Source organism: Mustela erminea, chromosome X, assembly GCF_009829155.1.
Source record: "Mustela erminea isolate mMusErm1 chromosome X, mMusErm1.Pri, whole genome shotgun sequence".
Classification (NCBI taxonomy): domain Eukaryota; kingdom Metazoa; phylum Chordata; class Mammalia; order Carnivora; family Mustelidae; genus Mustela; species Mustela erminea.
The window spans coordinates 75,534,848-75,554,614 of NC_045635.1; the positions used below are offsets into that span (position 1 = coordinate 75,534,848).

At 38.3% G+C, this 19,767-nt stretch overlaps 1 pseudogene; it reads left to right on the plus strand.

Annotated features, from left to right (window-relative positions):
- The first annotated feature begins 4,117 nt into the window (after positions 1-4,117).
- Positions 4,118-14,690, plus strand: LOC116582297 (annotated as a pseudogene).
- Positions 14,691-19,767: the final 5,077 nt, after the last annotated feature.

A 19,767-nucleotide genomic window follows, 5' to 3' on the forward strand; every position in this document is an offset into this window, starting at 1 on the left:
AATTATGTACTTATGGGCTCTAGTGGTTTAAAGCACTGGCTTTTGGCTAAGCATTATGTTGAAATTCTCACTCTTCATTTCTTGATATATGACCCTGAGTTCACATCTTTGTACCTCAATTTCCTTAGATACAGTGTCAGAAAAATAATAACATATATCTCTAGGATTGTAATGAGAATAAGACATAATTACATTTAAAGCATTTAACACAATTCCTGGCATATAGTAAATGCATAGTGAGTATTAATTCCCCTTTTCCTCCTCCTACCATCATGATTATCATCATCATCACTATAGTTATTTTTACTATATCATCAACCTCCTACTGTGTTGTAATCTCCTTAAAGGTAGAGGCTGTTTAATCTTTTATCTCTTGCAATGATGGTACAATGTGCATTGCATATGACAGATGCCTCATGACTTTCAATGAATTGAATTAATTCATCAGACCCTGGGGGATTGGAGAATGCAATGCAACACTACGAGCAGTTGATGTCGGACAACCTGGGGGTTAGTGGCACCAACCACTGTGCAGTGAAAAATTTGTGTATAACTTTTGACTTTTGACTCCCCCAAAACTTAACTACTAATAACCTACTGTTGACCAGAAGCCTTACTGATAACATGAATACTAGATTAATATATATTTTTATCTTATATACATTTTATACTGTATTCTTACAATAAAATAGATATTAAGAAAAGCATAAATTAAAAAATCTTTTAAAAAAAGCATAAGGAAGAGAAAGTACACTGTACTTATCAAGGAAAGTCTGTGTAAGCAGACCTGCACAATTCAAACCCATGCTGTGCAAGGGTCAACTGTCTCACTTTCTAACTGCTTTTATTGAGATATAACTCACATATGATATGATTCAGCTTCTTAGTGTATACAATTCAACGTTTCTAGTATACTTACTGATATATGCAATCATAACTACAATCAATGCTAAAACATTTTAATCATCTCAAAAAGAAACTCCATATCCTCTCCTCCCTACTACCCCCAGCCTCTTTATCCTACCCCGCCCTAAGAGACTAATGACTACTTTTTGTCTCTATAGATTATCCTGTTCTGAAAATATCATATAAATGGAAATACACAATATGGTCTTTTGTGACTGATTTCATTAATATAACAGTATTTTCAGGGTTCATCAGTTTTGTAACATGTAACAAGAATATTTTTTTTAATTTTTTATTTCTTTTCAGTGTAACAGTATTTAACAAGAATATTTAAACCAAGATAAAATAAAGAAAATCTAGTACATCCTACCAAGTCTCTGCTAAAACCGGAGAAACACCACATTCCATAGACATGCCTGGCATCATTAATATGACTTGCACTGCTTTAAAAATCCTGAATATACAGTATACTATTTGAGGGATTATATTTTCTGAATGTAAAGTGTTCAAATAAGGATTCATAAGAGGGAGTTGGATCAGTTTTTGTGATGGAGGCTAATAACAATGATAAGATACTAGTTTGACTTCGTGTTCAGAAACTTAGGAAGCATAGAATTGTTTTAAGGAGAGCTTGCATATGGTAATACTCCCTCCAATAAGCTACTACTTTGAATGGTACAATCAAGAATTCTACATAGTATATTTTAGATGTCTTTTCCCAGAAGCTGTTTATTAAAATTGAATGATTACATTATTAGTGATATTGCCATTATAAATTTTCTAATTATTTTTAGCAACTTGTTGCTCATGGGTAGAAAGTAAATCTCTTATTTTTTCCTTGCATTTGAGCTGGAATGAAATTTATAAAATTACTTTATACACTACAAAATGGTCACCATGTCTCCTACCTTACTGAGAATTCAAACTGCTATATAGCTCTATGGAAATTTACAAAACAGAAATAGAAATTAACTTATTAACCATTAAAATAACCACTTGTATCACTTGAAATGGTTATAGTAAATCATCAAATATTTATAGACTTCATTTTTCAAAAAATCTTGATCAAGTATTTTAGTAGTAATACTCTCTAAGAATAGCTAATGAAAATATGGCTTTGTAAAAGCCAGGCTTTATCCATACAAGGAGAAAATTCTGGATAGTTTAAGTCTCTGCATTTGATTCGTACATCCTGCTGAGTGATAGGCTCACAGACAATGAGGTCAGCATTCCCATCATTCAGACTATCCCCTTATAGTTTTAGACTCCTGTGGAATTGCACCAAAGAACATGAAACAATAATGCTGACAACATAGGAGAGCTTTTATTTACCTATTTATTTTTACTGAAGTTGTCAGATTATGTAGTACTTTTGCAAAAATCCTGTTTCACAGAAATAACTCTAAAGGGTATCTCTAAAACTGTTTTGTTTATACTAAAAATTAAGGTTTTCTATCTGTTGCCATACCCTTTCCTTTGAAGATTTAAATACATAAGATCCCCACTTATTCTGTGAAGGACTATCATAGACAATCAAATCTTACACTAAAGAAAAGGAACTTTGGGGGTGCCTGGGTGGCTCAGTTGGTTAAGCAACTGCCTTCAGCTCAGGTCATGATCCTGGAGTCCTGGTATCGAGTCCCACATCAGGCTCCCTGCTCAGCAGGGCATCTCCTTCTCCCTCTGACCTCTCCCCTCTCATGCTCTCTCTCTCAAATAAATAAGTAAAAACTTAAAAAATGAAAAGGAACTTTGTATGATCTCATTCCCAACTTCATGACAGGACTGCTGATGCATATGGTTAAAATAAGCTTAGGGACAGGAAGATGGCAGTGAGATAGGAGGAACCTAGGCTCACCTCATTCCACAAGCATGGCTAGATAACTATGAAATCATCCTAAATATCCCAGAAATCAACCTGAAGACTGATGGGGAAAATTACAGAACCAAAGGGAGAGAAGAGGCATTATTGAAGAAGATAGAAAGTTCATAGACATGCTTTATGGGATAAAGGAATCCTGGCTGCTGTGCAGGGGAGGGAGCCATGATCACTGAGAAGGGTGAGATTAAAAAAGAGAGGGAGATAGAGGAGCACACAGGGGAATATATAAGAAAAACATTTCCCCATAGCCACTGGCTAGAAAAACAAGAGGGGATGAATTTTGTGAGTGCTTACAACCACTGGGGCTTAAAGCCTAGAGTTGTAAAAGTCAGTGGGCTTGGCTGGGATAACACCTAAAGGGCACTGTGCTGTTCTTGGACAGAAGGCAGGCAAAAAATGGGGACAGACAGCATGGAAACAACAAACAAAAGAGTGCCTAGGACACAAAGTGCAGAGATTATTTGTTCTTGTCAGAGCCTATCATTGAGAGGCAGCTTTCCTGGGGACACCTCTCCAGGAACAAAGGAGCTGGCCAGCACCATTTATCTCCTCAGCCCTCTGCATGAACACAGAGCCACCTACAGAAAGTTGTTCAGCTCAGACATTGGCTGCCTAAATTTATTACTAAGCTCCATACTCTGTTCTGTATACTCTGTGCTATAGTAGAACTACCCTTCTCAGTAAAGCTTACCACAGCTCCAGTGTGGCAGTTCCTCCTCCAGACTAGAACAAACCCCTTCCCAAACCACATCTCCTGACCAGAGAATTTCGCAGGTCCTTAGTTCAGTTGGAGGCAGTAACGTGTTTTTTTTTGTTTTTGTTTTTTTGTTTTTTGTTTTTTTAAGATTTTATTTATTTATTGGACAGACAGAGATCACAAGTAGGAAGAGAGGCAGGCAGAGAGGAGTGGAAGCAGGCTCCCTGCTGAGCAGAGAGCCTGATGTGGGGCTTGATCCCAGGACCCTGGGATCATGACCCGAGCTGAAGGCAGAGGCTTTAACCCACTGAGCCACCCAGGCACCCCGGCAGTAACATGATTTATTTCACAAGCAGATCAAAACACACATAGTTAAAGCTCCCCACATTCAGACCAGGGACCAAACACCGCCCATAGCAGGCAAAAAGAGCTCCTGCAGGAGACTGGCCTGCAGGATAAACCAGCTAGAGCACAACAGAGCACACACAGCCTACACCAGAGACACTCCCTGAAGTACGAGGCCCTGGGCAGTACATGACCTCCTTTTCACAAGGTCATTATTTCCAGAAGCAAGAGACATAAGTGGCTTTTCTAACACAGAAGAAGGTAGACACTTAGATAAAAATGTCACAATGGAGATATTTATCCCAAATGAAGAACAAGGTAAGGTCACAGCCAGAGCTCTAAGGGCAACAGATATAAATAACATGACTGATGGAGGATTAAAGCAATGATCATAAGGATATTTACTGGACTTTGGAAAAGAATGGAAGATTTCAGGGATAGCCTCACCACAGAGATAAAAGAGTTAAAAAAGGATCAGTGGTGAAGAGTGCAATAAATGAGATTAGAAACACAATTGATGTAAAAAAACAGCAGATTGGAAGTACCAGAGGAATGAATTAATGACCTAAAAGACAAAGAAATGGAAGGTAATGAATCAGAACAAAAGAGAGAGAAATTATGCAAAACAAGAATAGACTTAGGGAACTTAGTGACTCCATCTAATATGGTAACATTCATATTATAGGAGTACCAGAAGAAGAGCAGGAAAAGAAGGTAGATAAATATTTGAAGAAATAATAGTTAAAATTTTACCTAATATAGGGAATGGAACACATCTAGTAGACATAGAGAACTATCAAAATCAACAAAAGCAGACCAACACCAATACATATTATAGTTAAACTTGCAAACTTCAGTGATACAGAGAGAAATCATAAAAGCAATGAGATAAAAGAAGTCAGTAAGTTACAAGGGACAGCCTAAAGGGCTAGCAGGAGATTTCTCAACAGAATCATTGCAAGCCAGAAGGGAAGGGCATGATATACTCAAAGTGCTGAATGGAAAAAGTCTGGAGCCATAATGCTCTATCCAGCAAAGCCATCATTCAGAATAACAGGAGAGATAACGAGTTTCCCAAACACAAAAACTAAAGGAGATCATGACCACTAAATCAACCCTGAAAGAAATATTAAAAGGGACACTTTGAGTTGGAAGGAGAGACAAAAACTGATGCCATAATAGTAGGAAACACCAAAGCAGTAAGGTGAAGATTTCTGTAAATAATCAGTCAAGGAACTCACAAAAAAAGATATAAAATATAATAGCATATCTGAAATGTGGGCAAAAAATGAGAAAATAATGGGTTTAAACATAAATTATCATCAACTTAACATCAACTTTCTGCTATATAAGAAAATATTATACACCTAAAGGAGTTAGAAAAGTAACAAGAAATAAAACTTGAACAGAACAAAGGAAATATAGAAACAAACAAACAAAAAAAGAACATATCAATGAACCTAGGATCTGGCTCTTTAAAAAAAATAAAATTGATAATCTTTTACCCATACTTATCAAGAAAAAAAAAAAGAAAGAAAATCACAAATGAGAGAGGAGGACTAACAACCAAGACCACAAAAATACAAACAACTGTAAGAGAATATTATGGAACATTATGTCCAACAAATTGGACAACCTAGAAGAAATGGATAAATTCCTAGAAATATATAAGTGACCAAAACTGAAACAGGAAGAAGTAGAAAATCTGAACAGACCCATAACCAGCAAAAATACTGAATTAGTAATCAAAAATCTTCCTACAAACAAAAGTCCAGGACCAGATGGCATCATACCAAACACTTAGAGTTAAAACTTACTCCTCTCAAACTATTTAAAAAAATAGTAAAGGAAGAAAATCATCCAAATCCATTCTATAAGGACAGCAATACTCTGATAACAAAATCAGATAAGAACTCCACTAATAAAGAGAACCACAGGCCAATACCCCTGATGAATATGGGTACAAAGACTCTCAATAAAATGCTAGTAAGCCAAATCCAACAATACATTAGAAAAATCATTCATCGGGCACCTGGGTGGCTCAGTGGGTTAAAGCCTCTGCCTTCGGCTCAGGTCATGATCTCAGGGTCCTGGGATCGAGTCCCACGTCAGGCTCTCTGCTCAGCAGGGAGCCTGCTTCCCTTCCTCTCTCTCTGTCTGCCTCTCTGCCTACTTGTGATCTCTGTCTGTCAAATAAATAAATAAAATCTTAAAAAAAAAAAGAAAGAAAAATCATTTATCATGATCAGGTAAGATTTATTCTTGGGTTGCAAGTGTGGTTCAATATTCACAAAACAATGTGAGACATCACATTAGTAAATAAGAACCATGTGATCCCTTCAATAGGTGCAGAAAAAGAATTTGACAAAATAAAGTATCCATTCATGACAAAACCCTCAAAAAAGTACAGTTAGAGGGAGCATGCCTCAATATTATCAAGGCCATATAGGAAAAACTCACAACTAATATCACCCTAAATGGGGAAAAAATGAAATCTTTTCTTCTAAGGTCAGGAACAAGACAAGGATGTCCACTGTCACTACCATTATGTAGCATAGTACTGGAAGCCATATGTTCAGCAGTCAGATAACTAAAAGGAAAAAATGGCATCCAAATTGGTGAAGAAGTAGTAAAACTTTCACTGCATTCAGGTGACCTAATACTATAAACAGAAAACCTGAAAGACTCCACAAAAAAACTGCTAGGACAGATATATGAATTCAGTTAAGTAGCAGAACACAAAATCAATGTACGAAAATCTATTGCATTTCTACATGTCAATAATGAAACAGCAGAAAGAAAAATTAAGGGAACAATCTCATTTACTATTGCACCAAAACCCATTAGCTACCTAGGAATAAACCTAGCCAAAGAAGTAAAATACCTGTACTCTGAATACTGTAAAACACTGACAAAAGAAATCGAAGAAGACACAAAGAAATGGAAAGACATTCCATGCTAAGGCATCAGAAGAATAAATATCATTAAAATATAATGCCCAAGCAATCTACACATTTAATGGAATCCTTATCAAAATAGCAATAGCATTTTTCACAGAGCTTGAAAAAATAATCCTAAAATTTGTATGGAAACACAAATGACCTTGAATAGCCAAAGCAACCATGAAAAAGCAAAGCAAGCAAGGCTGGGGGCATCACAATTCCAGACTTCAAGTTATATTACAAAGCTGTAGTGATCAAAACAGTATGGTACTACAAAACCAGACACTGACTTAAGTATTTAGTTATCAGTATATCTCATTTTCAACCCATCTACTCCACATTCTAATCTTTATTCAATTAGTTTACCTAATTTTGTTTTTAAGCTATATCCCTTATCCTTATCTCAAACTTCACAGGATTAGTTTATCTAGAGTTTCTCCTTATCTCAAACTTCACAGGATTAGTTTATCTAGAGTTTCCGATATAATCCACAAGAACGCGTTTTCCTTTATTATAACATTTTCACTTGGATAACGATTTTACCAGTACAACAAACTTAATAGAAAGTGAAGAATCATAGTTAAAACCTCATTACATCTTTCACAAATGAACAAAAGGGAAACCGGTGAATAAAATTCATGACCTAGTATAACTGAAAATAACCTCAATATTTTGGTACACAAGAACAAGATAAAAACAAAAGAATAAATATGATCCCAAATTTTGAAACTTTTAAAAAGACGTATTATGGCCATTAGTCACTGCTCCTGTCTGATGCCCAAAATTTCTAGATTTAAGAATCCAATATAAGCTCAATAGTTCTTTATAAAATTGCATAAATCTTTAACAATCAATTCTAAAGATGAGTGCAATCAGCTAACAGGACAAAGTTTGATTACCCCCAATATATGTCCATATATGCATGTGATGGCTCATACCCACTCAGCCATAAAGAGTAGGCTACACTGCCTAGAAGATGTAGAAGAACCACATGGGGTACTGCAATAAACTAGAGCTAGTAACAATTAGCCACTTCTAGGCCTGAAGGGACTAGAACTAGAGTTGTGTAGAGGAAACCACCTTGAGCTGATCATGGTCACAGTCAGCCTGAGTTTATTATTCAGGGAACAAATACCCTGATCTTACTTCCCTCCTTTCTTCTGATCTCCTATCCTGGTTCCTCATTACCTGAACTCAACTGGGAATCAGAAGTCATGGGATCTCATTGGTAAAGCCCATGTAAGTCAGCTCCCTGAGCACAGAGCCAGTTAAAGGGCAGTGGAGAGTAGAGCTTTAGGGGCAAATAAGATACCTTACTGCCCACCCCTTTTGTACCTCAACATCTATGTTTGTCCTTCTGAGTGAAAATTTCATGTCTGCATCCTTGCAGGGTGATGTCACTTTGATTATACTCTTTGATTATACACTTTGATTATCTAAAATATTAGCCACTATTGACATTATTCATTAAAATAGTGGTGGAGGTAGTGGGGGAAGAAACATAAAGCATAGTGTTACATTTTTCTCCTGTGTAACTATTCATGAAACTAAACTGTTAACTATGGCTGCCTTTTCTCTTTCATTTTATGCTCCCCTTGCCCTCTGCCAACAACTAAATGTATGAGACTCTTTACCTTGTTGAGTGTAACAAATCTTTATTCCTGAAGGATCTGAGTCCTGTGGTTCTTCACTTACTGGGTTGCAGCAGTTTTCAGTTCATGATGACAGTGGGCAAGGCGGTATTAAGAGAGTGTCTCTTGTTATTCCCTTGCCAAACTGTGAAGTCCCTGGATCTTAAGCACAACCTCTCAGTCCCAGCTTCTAGTAAAAAACCAATTCTTCCCTAAATTTAGAATCAACTGCCTAGTCCAATACAGTGATTTCCTTCTTTGTCTTCTGGTTTAGTGGCATGAACAAGTCAAAAACAGTCATGAGGTAGTTTCTACTTCCCACCCATCATACCTATGAACTTATTTCCTAGTGGGAATTCTTCCCTTGTGCACTCGGATTTCCAAACCTACCATGCCCAAGACTATGGGAATTGAAGCAAAAATTCTTCAAGAATATTATGATCTTTAATAACAGGATGGTCCTCTCCCACCCACAACCTAGTTCCTGGCTATGGGAGAAATTGCACTATTTATTGACCACTGATTTAAGGCATATATTGCACATTTTAGGACAACACACCAAAATTGCATATTGTTTCTCCTATTTTTCATAACAAATGAATCTTTAGCAGACCACATGAGACACATAATAAACCAGTGAATTCTGTAGGTATAAAACCATTGCTATAAAATGTATTCCCTGGTTGGAGATAATATCATGTGGGATACCATGGTGATTGATAAAGGCATACTATAAGTCCATGAACAGTGGAGCTGGTAAAATATTTCCAGGCAGAAAAAGGAAATCCATATCCAGAATATGTATCTATACTTTCAAGGACAAAGTGTTGCCTCCTCCATAAGAGGAGGGGCTCAATTATATTAATCTGACACCAGATAGCCTGCTGGTCTGTTAGAAATGATAACATATTAGGAGGTCAACATTGGCTTCTGCCATGAGCAGGCTGGGCACTTAGAATTGGTGGTAGCCAAACCAGCTCTGGCAATGGAAAAACTATATTATTGAATCTACCCCTGTCACCATGTATACTTTGTACATGAGTCTATTGAATAAGCATGTGTGACTGGGGAAAGAGGCTGACTAACCAAAAGAGCAGGTCCTCTTGTCCATGTGATTATTGAGAATCTCCCCTGACATGGATGCCCCCTAGTTGGTATTTGATAAGATATGAATGCCTTCATACTCTTAGCTCATTTGAAGAGGTCTGTCCAAATGCCTCCCCACTCCCAGACTTTCTTGTCACTGATTTCACAATTCTGGTCTTTCTAAATCCCTAACCAATCCATTAGGCTTTGCTCATAAATTTATGTAGATACTTCAGGCCATCTTTATTTCCACTGATGTGCAAAGTCAATATACTACCAAATATTCTGCCTACTGGAAGACTTTCCCTTCAGCGATTTTCACAGCCATTTCTTCTAGGTGGTATTTACATACCATGGAAATCCATCTATAAATCAGGTCTATGTTTTTTCCTCCTCATTAACTATTCATAAGGAACTCCTCATAAACTAATGGGTGTGTTTGAGAGAGAAATGGTAAAGCAGTACAACCAGGTACTTTGAGAATCTGAAATATCTGCTCATAATTTTAATAGACTTTATTTATAGAGAATTTTAGGTTCATAGCAAAATTGAGTAGAAATAACAAATGTTCACACATTCCCCCATATGCATAGCCTCCCCTACTATCAACATCCAGCACCAGAGTGGCAAATTTGTTACAACTGATGAACTTACATTGGTAGATTACTATAACCCATAGTTTACATTAGAGTACACTTGGTATTGTATAGTCTGTGGGTTTGGACAAATGTATAATAACATGTATCCACCATTATAATTTTATAAAAATAGTTTCATTGACCTAGAAATACTCTGTGCGCTGCCTATTTATTTCTCCTTTTCCCTCAACCCCTGACAACCACTGATTACTGTCCCCATAGTTTTGCTGTTTCCATATGCCATATAGTTGGAATCATATAGTATATAGAATTTTCAGATTGGCTTCTTTCACTTAGTAATATGTATATTAAGTTTCTTCCCTGTCTTTTTGTGGCTTGGTCATTCATTTCTTTTTAGTGCTAAATAATGTTCCATTTTCTTGATATACCACAGTTTATTTATCCATCCATTTACTGAAGGGCATTCTGATTGTTTACAAGTTTTAGCAATTATGATTAAAGCTGCTATAAACATTCATGTGCAAGTTTTCACATGGACATCTTTTCAATTCATTTGGCTACATACCATGGAGAATGATTACTGAATAATCTTCTCCTAATGTTTATTTTTCCTTCCAGATCTGCTTACTTCCATTTTATTGTGATATACTGCTGTATACATCCAAATTTATGGGTATGTGAATCATCATCAGTTCACGATGAGCAATACAATCTCTTCTAAGGTCCATTCTTAAACCAGGAACTGTTTTTTAAATGGTGAATAGAGTAAGGTAAGACCTTTCTCCTCAACGAAAGTGTTCTGTGCTATTATCTTCCCTTTGTGGTCTGGAAGAGGCTTTCTTTCTGCTGCAGAAACTTCCCATACCTTTGAGACCTCTGGTTCATAAAGCCTTAGTAGTGTAACATACTGCACTATAGCCTGGAATGGATGGAGAGCCCATTGATTTCTAGAGCCCAGTTAAAATCAGAAGCTTTAGATTACCAGTGGATCTGTCAGAGCAGCATAACTCTTTTATTTTGCCTCCCAAACCAAAAAGATCCACCAAGCACTATGCTTATTTGTGTGTGTGTGTGTGTGTGTGTGTGGTGAGTGGTAAAATGTGAAGCAACTTGTCTCTTGTTTTGGAAAGAAATATTCCAATATATCCAAGACCAGAGGACTCCTAGAAGCCTTACTAATGTGGCAGGTCTTAAACTTTTGCATAGTTTATCTCCTACTTTCTGATATTCATATGTCTTACTAAGACATAGAACCCATCCAAAATGAACCTCAAGGATGAGATTTATATAATACCAGAACAAAGACAAATACACAGAAACACTGACAGAAGAAAAAGATGGGAGGGTGGTTATAAATCCTCAATATGGGCGAGGAAAGTTATTTTGATTCTTCCTGGGTGTACTTGATATCTTTGTTAAATGACTCAACTTTCCAGAACTAAAGGGAGATTAAATCTGGTTTATATATAGGGGTAGTATTCAATAGGGAAAGAGGATTATCTTGAAGCTTATATCTATATGTATATATAAACAAATAAAATAGAAAAGAAAAAAGAAAAATACAGGTATATGTATGAAAAACAGTTCAAGTTAAAAGGTTATTATGGAATATGTTGTATTAAACCTCTAGCTGTAATATTAAGTAGGCTAAAAAATTAAAAAGAACAAGAATAGTGAGAACAAATTAAAAAAAAATGTATCTATGATATATAACAGGTTCTAGGCCAATACCGGGAGCTTAATATATTGTTTTCCCCTGATATTGGGATTTTATATTTTTATGGGGACCCTGTTGTGGTTGGCCTCCTGTTCTTTTGGCTGGCTTTCTGGAGGGGGGGACTGCCGCATTGTTTTTTCAGTCAGTCTTGCTGTGGGTTGGGTCCTCCTGCCTCCTATCAAGGGGCTGGGCTCTGTGGAAACTGGTTTTTCAAGCTTTGTTCTCTGGAGGTTTTGGATCTTAGGCAGATTTTTGTGTCTTTTTGGAGGTTTAGTGGAAAGCAGACTGCATCCAGACCTCTGTCTCAGAGAGAAGCCTCAGTCTGCTCCCCTTTGAGTGGTCCAGTACACATAGCCTCCTCCTCTGCAAAGTCCACTGAGCTGTGCAACCTCCCACAGGCAGTGCACGTCCCTAGCCACCCACCGTCTCAGGGGTCACCCAAAGAGCCTGCCTGTCCCTGCACCCCCGTGCCAAAACCGGAGTGATAATGGGTGGCCTTAAGCCACACAACCCTGGGGGCTCCAGGACCAGGAACTGGAGGCTCTGACTCTGTACCCTTGCTGGCACGGTGGTCCTGGGCAGTGGCTGTACTGGGTCCATGGGCTTTGGCCCATGTCCATGACCACCTGATTCTACCAGTTGCCCTTTAAGATCTTTTGCTTTTTTAAGGCCACAGTTGCCAAACTGTGGAAAGAATCAAGATGCCTTTCAACAGATGAATGGATAAAGAAGATATGGTCCATATATACAATGGAGTATTATGCCTCCATCAGAGATGAATACCCAACTTTTGTATCAGCATGAACAGTACTGGAAGAGATTATGCTGAGTGAAATAAGTCAAGCAGAATCAATTATCATATGGTTTCACTTACTTGTGGAACATAAGGAATTACACGGAGGACATTGGGAGATGGATAGGAAAAGTGAGTTGGGGAAAATCAGAGGGGGAGACAAACCATGAGAGACTGGACCCTGAAAGACATATGGAGGGTTTTGGGGGGTGGGGGGGGGTGTTGAGCCTGGTGATGAGTATTGTGGAGGGCATATATTGCATGGAGAATTAGGTGTGGTGCATAAACAATGCATTTTGGAACACTGAAAAAATTAAATTAAATAAAAAATAAGATTTAAGATATAACATATATTTATTACTATAGATTTGAATTAAAAAAAAAAAAACTTGAAAGGTTGAATGCCAGTTGGTTATATGTCAATAGATCTTTGAGTTTTGATATGGCCTCTCCCAAAGGTAATGGGATGAAAGGCAGAGACTGTGTTTCAGACTCCTTTGATATGGCCAGGTCCTTATTCTACATGACCATCATATGTATGGTGTGCTTCTATGAGGCAGTAGTAAGTAAAGGGGGACTTATAACCACCAACTCATTTGTATCCTAGGTGAGCCTGGCTCACTAGGGTCCAGAGGTGCTTTGTGTTCCAGAAGCCCAGAGATTTTCTTCCTAAACAACTGTTGGTCAGAAGCCAGGGCTGATAAGATTACAGAACTAACTTAAGGGGAAAATGGCCAGCTGCATGATGTGGTATGGAAAAACACAATGTTAAACATTATACCTTCTCAAAAGTCTTTTTTTTTTTTTAAGATTTTATTTATTTATTTATTTATTTATTTATTTATTTATTTATTTGACAGAGAGAAATCACAAGCAGATGGAGAGGCAGTCAGAGAGAGACAGAGGGAAGCAGGCTCCCCGCTGAGCAGAGAGCCCGATGCGGGACTCGATCCCAGCACCCTGAGATCATGACCTGAGCCTGAGGCAGTGGCTTAAACCACTGAGCCACCCAGGCGCCCCTCGAAAGTCTTCTTTTGAAATCAAATTATTTCTAGGAGAATACTAAAAGTACTCAATATATAGAACTTCTTTATTGGTAATCTTTAGTATATATGATGTTTCTTTTTCTGGAATAGAAGAGCAGTAAGTGTAACAGGAAAGCGCTTGATAGCTAAGAGATAAGAAAAATAAGTTTAACAAATATTTTAATAGATAAGAGGTGGGTGGTAGATGAGTTAAATAGGTGATGGGGATTAAGGAATGCACTTGTGATAAGCACCAGGTATTGTATGGAAGTGTTGGATCACTATATTGCACACCTGAAACTAATATTACACTGTATGTTAACTACGTGTAATTTAAATAAAAATTTAAAAAATAAAGTATAAAAGGCTATTGAAAATCAGGCAGTATGGTTAATAAGATGTATAAAATAAAAATTTCCTACCCTAAGATACACTGTGTCAAAAGTCGCTGTGACATAATTTATATTTTCATCCAGAACCAGCTGTAAAGATTGTTCATTTGATTTTCCTGATGACCTAGTGACTTTTGGTTTGGCTCATAGTCATACAAACTAGCTATCTTTAAACAAAAATATCTGCTTTGGATTATGTGGGAATAGCATATCATTCTCTTTCACTCTCTTCTTTGAGATAAGTGAAACCATTGCACTGGCATGGAATAAGAATTGCTTATACTTCCAAGCACATAACCACATATTTTGCTAGACAGTGCAAGGCATGCTGCCGCACAAGACCAAGTAAGGTCAGGCTTTCCTGAACCACCTCAAGGTGTTTGTTGGGATACTGCTACCCTATGACAATAAAAAGTGAATGGTGGTTTCTGCTGCCCTCAAGGTTGTGCATCTGAAACCTACAGAAACGTTTGCTTACCAGGGCCACCTGGCTCATGAGGCTGCCTGGAAGCACCAGGCAATAATAGCCACCCTGGAGGAGAAGAGGAGGGAATAGGCCAAGAGCCATTATTAGAAGAAAAAGCAGCTTATGAGGTTATGGAAACAGTCCAAAAAGACATGAAGAAAATTGACAAGTACAGAGAAGTCTTCAAGACCCACAGACTTCTGGTCTGAGTCTGAAAAAAACTGCTTATTATAAAAAAATAGAAAAAATAGAAAAAAATCTAGTCAAGCAAAAACCTTGACTATTTCTAGCTTATCTTGTTATAATGATACTGATTCAATTTATGAAAACCTTATGTTATTACATTGGGTTTATGCTTATCTCCTGAATTAAAAGCAAAGCATTCTGATAATGTGTTCTTCTGGGTCCCCGTATCTCTAAAATGCTTAAAGAGGACCAATTTCATGATCCCATGGTATTAAGCTACCTAAGAGATGGCAACTGCTTTTCCTGAGGTGTAAGCTCCTTTAGGGAAGGAAGTAGATATAATTCCTTTCTGAATGCTCAGTGCCCTGTGCAGTGTCTGGCACAATGGAAGGGAGCAAGATTTTTTTTTTTAAACTAACTGTTTTAACTGCCTTATGTGAGCTTACAGAGGGAAAGAGGGATAATGGGAATAATAATATCTAAAAATGAGTTATGTCTGATGAGGGAGCAGGAGGCTGGCTGAAGACAAATCAAAAGCTGGCACCTTGCACCCCCTCTCCACCCGCTCCCCTTGGTAAAGTGTGTGACATTCCTCAGGCACCCCTGACTGCCATAAGCGAGAAACAAATAGTTAACTTGCAGAGATCACAATCCTGCAAGACAGGAGTCTCCCTTGGTTTACAAATCAATAGCCAGAGGCAAATAACTCAGTTCCTCAAGCCCTGCTGTCTCCCTCCCCACCATAAACACTGGGGGAGGCTGAGGTAGAAGGGAATATAAATGTAGTTAAATCTCTTCTAAACCTAAATCTCACTAACAAAGATGCTTGATAGCAGAAACGTGAATGGCTGGCCAAAAGACAACACTGATCAAGCCGCAAGGCCTCCGATATCCTGGCACCTTGTAGGCACTCTTTAGCATATGAAAACTCCATTGAAACCTCCCTTCCCCTCACCTTCCCCCAACAGCAGGGTACATAACCTGCCATCCCTCTCAACCCAGAGCAGGAGCTGTTCCTGCCCACCAGTCCTGTCCCCGTGCTCTAATGAAACACCATTTTGCACCAAAGATGTCTCTTGGTCATCGGCTCCGGACCTCAGCCCACCGAACCTCACCTAGGTTCCAGAACTTCATCAATGTCCAGAGTAGATTTTAGTGAAAAATTGTTAGGGAAAAGAGGACTATTTTAATTCTTAAGCCAAAATAGAAAAACAACAAAAACAAAAACAGAGAGAGAAGGAAGAGCATGAATGGTTAATTTATTTCATCAGTACAAACTGGTGTGATGTTTTTCAGGAGATTCTGGGACAACATACTGAAAAGGAAAATGCACTTGCAGTATAATGCAAATGCGAGGGTCATTTAAATGAGCTGCCCTCTCATCAGGTGGCTAGGGCAGAGAGCACTGGAGTTGAGAACTGCTGGCAGGACATGCTACCGCTGTTTCTTTGTTGTGTAGTCATGGTGCTGTATGATTCATTCATGCTGTAAATACAGGAAGTGGGGTGGGGTCGGAGAAAGAAAGGAGGTGTGTGTGTGTGTGTGTGTGTGTGTGTGTGTGTGTGTGTGTGTGTGTGTTTAGCATAAAACCAAAACCATTCACAAACTGATTTACTCTTGATGTGTTATATATTTTTTCCAAACATTCATAAAGGCAGTTTGGTTCCTCTACCTTTCCTTCAAAGGTAAACAAATAGACAAAAATTGCAACAATTCCACTCATACACTATAAAATGAGTAACTATACCTGGACTTGAGGTTTTGAGTTGTCTTGCAAAGTGATTGCTCAAAAAGATGAGTTCTCACTGTGAGGCTGCAGGCCAATATGGTCTTGAATTCCTATGGAAACTACACTGAAGTCCCCTTTTAGACAAAATCTGCCTTGTAGGCAGAATGAGGTTCTTCTGAACAAAAGATTCATAACAGTTGTGTTTCAGTTTCAAAAAGAAAAGAAAATTGTTATTATCACAGAATCCTAACAGAAACAGAAGAGGAAAGGAATCTACACATAAATGAAGGTAATAGTAGGCAATAAATAAGAATAAGGCAAAGTGACATCAAATCGGATGGGTACTTTCAACATCCAACCTCATCAGCTGGAGAAGCCCGTGGAGACAGCCAAGCCAGAGTCCCAACTTAGAGGCCTGGGCAGTGTGTCCTTCTTTCAGGAGAGACTTCCCACTGACCATCCCCATCAGGGCTGTATTTAGAGGGCAAATAACAAGGTTTGAAATTACACATTTGTTCATTAACATGCATTTTGTAGTGAGCTGCATTTCCATGTTACCATGTTTCTATAATTTCAGGGAACCCTGGCTATGTGTGTACCTTCCTTCCCTCCTGGATTCTATTCTGGCGGGCCAGCCCAGCCTAGAGCAGGAGGGGGTATGAGACAAGATTTGTAGCTCTTGGCATCCAGAAAGGAAGGTTCAGCTCTGACCTGGAGCCCAGATATATTTCAAATATATTTCAAACAACCACACTCCCAAGTTTATTTACACAGCGTGAGTCCCACAAACAATATTCCTTAGCCTGCCTGTGTATATGCAGGCCCGGGTGGTCAGTTATGCAGGACAAATCAATCTATCCATACAGAATATAGGACCAGCACCATTTCTTGTTCAAGTTTCCTACAGAAAAGCTATTGAAGGGGAAGAGAAAAAAAAAATGTAGCGGCTTTAGAAGTCAATTAACTCTTTCAGGTCCTGGAAAGCCTTAAAGCCTAGGATATAACAATAATGGTAATATTTTGGCGTACTAACAGAGTGACAGGCACTTTTGCAAGGGTTCAACATAGTTTCTTTAAATCATCATAAATATTAGTAATTTTCTAAACAAGGTACAAAATTTAGGTAATCTAACTCCAAACTCTGGGTCTAAAGTCCCATGTATACTGCCAGATATATAAGCCTTGGGTTCAGACAGCTCTTGATTAAAATGCAACCTTTGTCAGTTCCCAGCCTTGTTATTTTAGGCACATAACTTTATTTAGCTGCATTCCTCATTTGTAAAACAGGGAAAACAATACATGGATCGCGGATTTGTCATAAGGCTTAAGTGAAATGAGCCTTACACTTTGCATTTTGCCCAGTATCTAACACTTAGTAATTCCTCTACACGTGGTAACAATTTTATAAGCAAAGGAATGTTTTTGATCATGTATTTATTACACACATATTTTTGGATATCTGCATAGAGAATGGTGATGAAGTCATAGTGATAGGCAAAGGCCAAATGAGAAAAGACCTTGTCCATTTTGCTCTCTAAGGAGAATCTCATGAATATATTTATCTTGTTAAAGGATAATTCTGTAGCACGCTAAGTGGAGACTGACCTTTGAAGTAAAAAAAAAAAAAAAAAACCCAGAATATTACAGCAATGGTCTAGAAGAGAAATAAAGACTAAATGTAAGAGACTAGAAGTATGAGAAAATAGATAAGAAATTTTCACCCTTGTAGTACTGAAATTACCTAAGAATTGCTTGGATATGTGGGGTAAGGGAGATGGAATTGATAAAGATATCACCTACATTTCTGGCTTGAACAGATAGTGGAATTAAGTTTTCATTGACTGAAATAGGGAACACAGGAAGAGGAGTAGGTTTGTAAAGGAATAGCTTTATTGGAAAAACAGGAAAGTTATATTTTGGACATATGGAAATGGAGTTATTTGTGGGACATCTGGAAAACAATGTCTAATGAAAAACTGAAAATTCCTGAAAATTGAAAAATTGAAATTAAATAATTGAAAATTAAAAATGGTTTTTTGCTCAGAGAAAATTTATGATCTAGAGAAATAGATTTGAGATTTGTCAGTACACAGTTGAAATACTAGATGTGACTGGGATCAAACTAAGGACCACATTTTGCAATAAGGCCGAGGGCAAGGCTTTTGCAAGTAGGCTGAGGGCAACATCCTGGAATACACCCATAAGTGTAGGAAGAGATAGGAAGGAAAAAGAGAAGATCGTGCACACACACACACACACAAATCAAAAAACAATCAGGGAGGTCAGAGGTACTAAAGGAAAAATATGCATAAATCATTGTGATGAGGGAGCAGGAGGCTGGCTGAGGACAGAGCAAAAGCTGGCGCCTTGCACCCCCTCTTCACCCCCTCCCCTCCATATGTGTAGCATTCCTCAGGCACCCCTGACTGCCATAAAACGATAAATAGTTAACTTGCAGGGATCGCAATCCTGCAGAACAGGAATCTCCCTTGCTCTACAGATGTCCTGGAGACCTAAACAGGGAGGTTACATTATCAATAGCACAAATTTCCAGAGGCAAATAATTCTCGGTTCCTGAAGCCCTAATGTCTCCCTCCCACCATAAACTGGAGGAGACTGAGGTAGAAGGGAATGTAAATGATAGCAGGATCATAATACCCCACCAAGAATCTCCCAACTATCTTGATGTTAGTGCCTGACCTAAAGACGACATTGATCAGGCCATAAGGGCAAGACCTCCCCCCGGCACCTTGTAGGCCCTCCCTAACTTGTGAAAACTCTGTTGAAACCTCCCATCCCTTCCTTTCACCTTCCCCCAACCGCAAGGTATATAACATGCCTACCCTCACAACCCGGGGCAGCAGCAGCTCTTCCTGCCCACGGGTCCTGTCCCCGTGCTTTAATAAACCACCATTTTGCACCAAAGATGTCTCAAGAATTCTTTCTTTAGTCGTCGGCTCCGAACCTCCTCACCCCACCGAACCTGACTTAGGTTCTGGGACTTCATCAATTGGAAGGAAGAATTTTAAAATGATTAGAGAAAACCATGGTGTCAAATATTACAGTTTTCAAATCAGTTTAGAATTACAAGGTGGTCATTGGATCTGGGAACATGGATGTTCTGTGTTCTCTAGACCTCTCCAGAGCCACCATTCATCCTTCTCCACTGCACTCTAATCTGTTCCTGGGAAACTGATGTGTATGAACTTCATTAATGGAATTTGATTTAGGTTCACATGTTGGGGAGCCCTTGCAGGAGATCTGAAGGAAGGAGGAATGTGAGGTTTGGATATTTATTCACCTTACTTCCTCCCTGTGGTCAGCATATACTAGATTTTTCCATGACAGAAAAATTATGGAAAATCACAGCT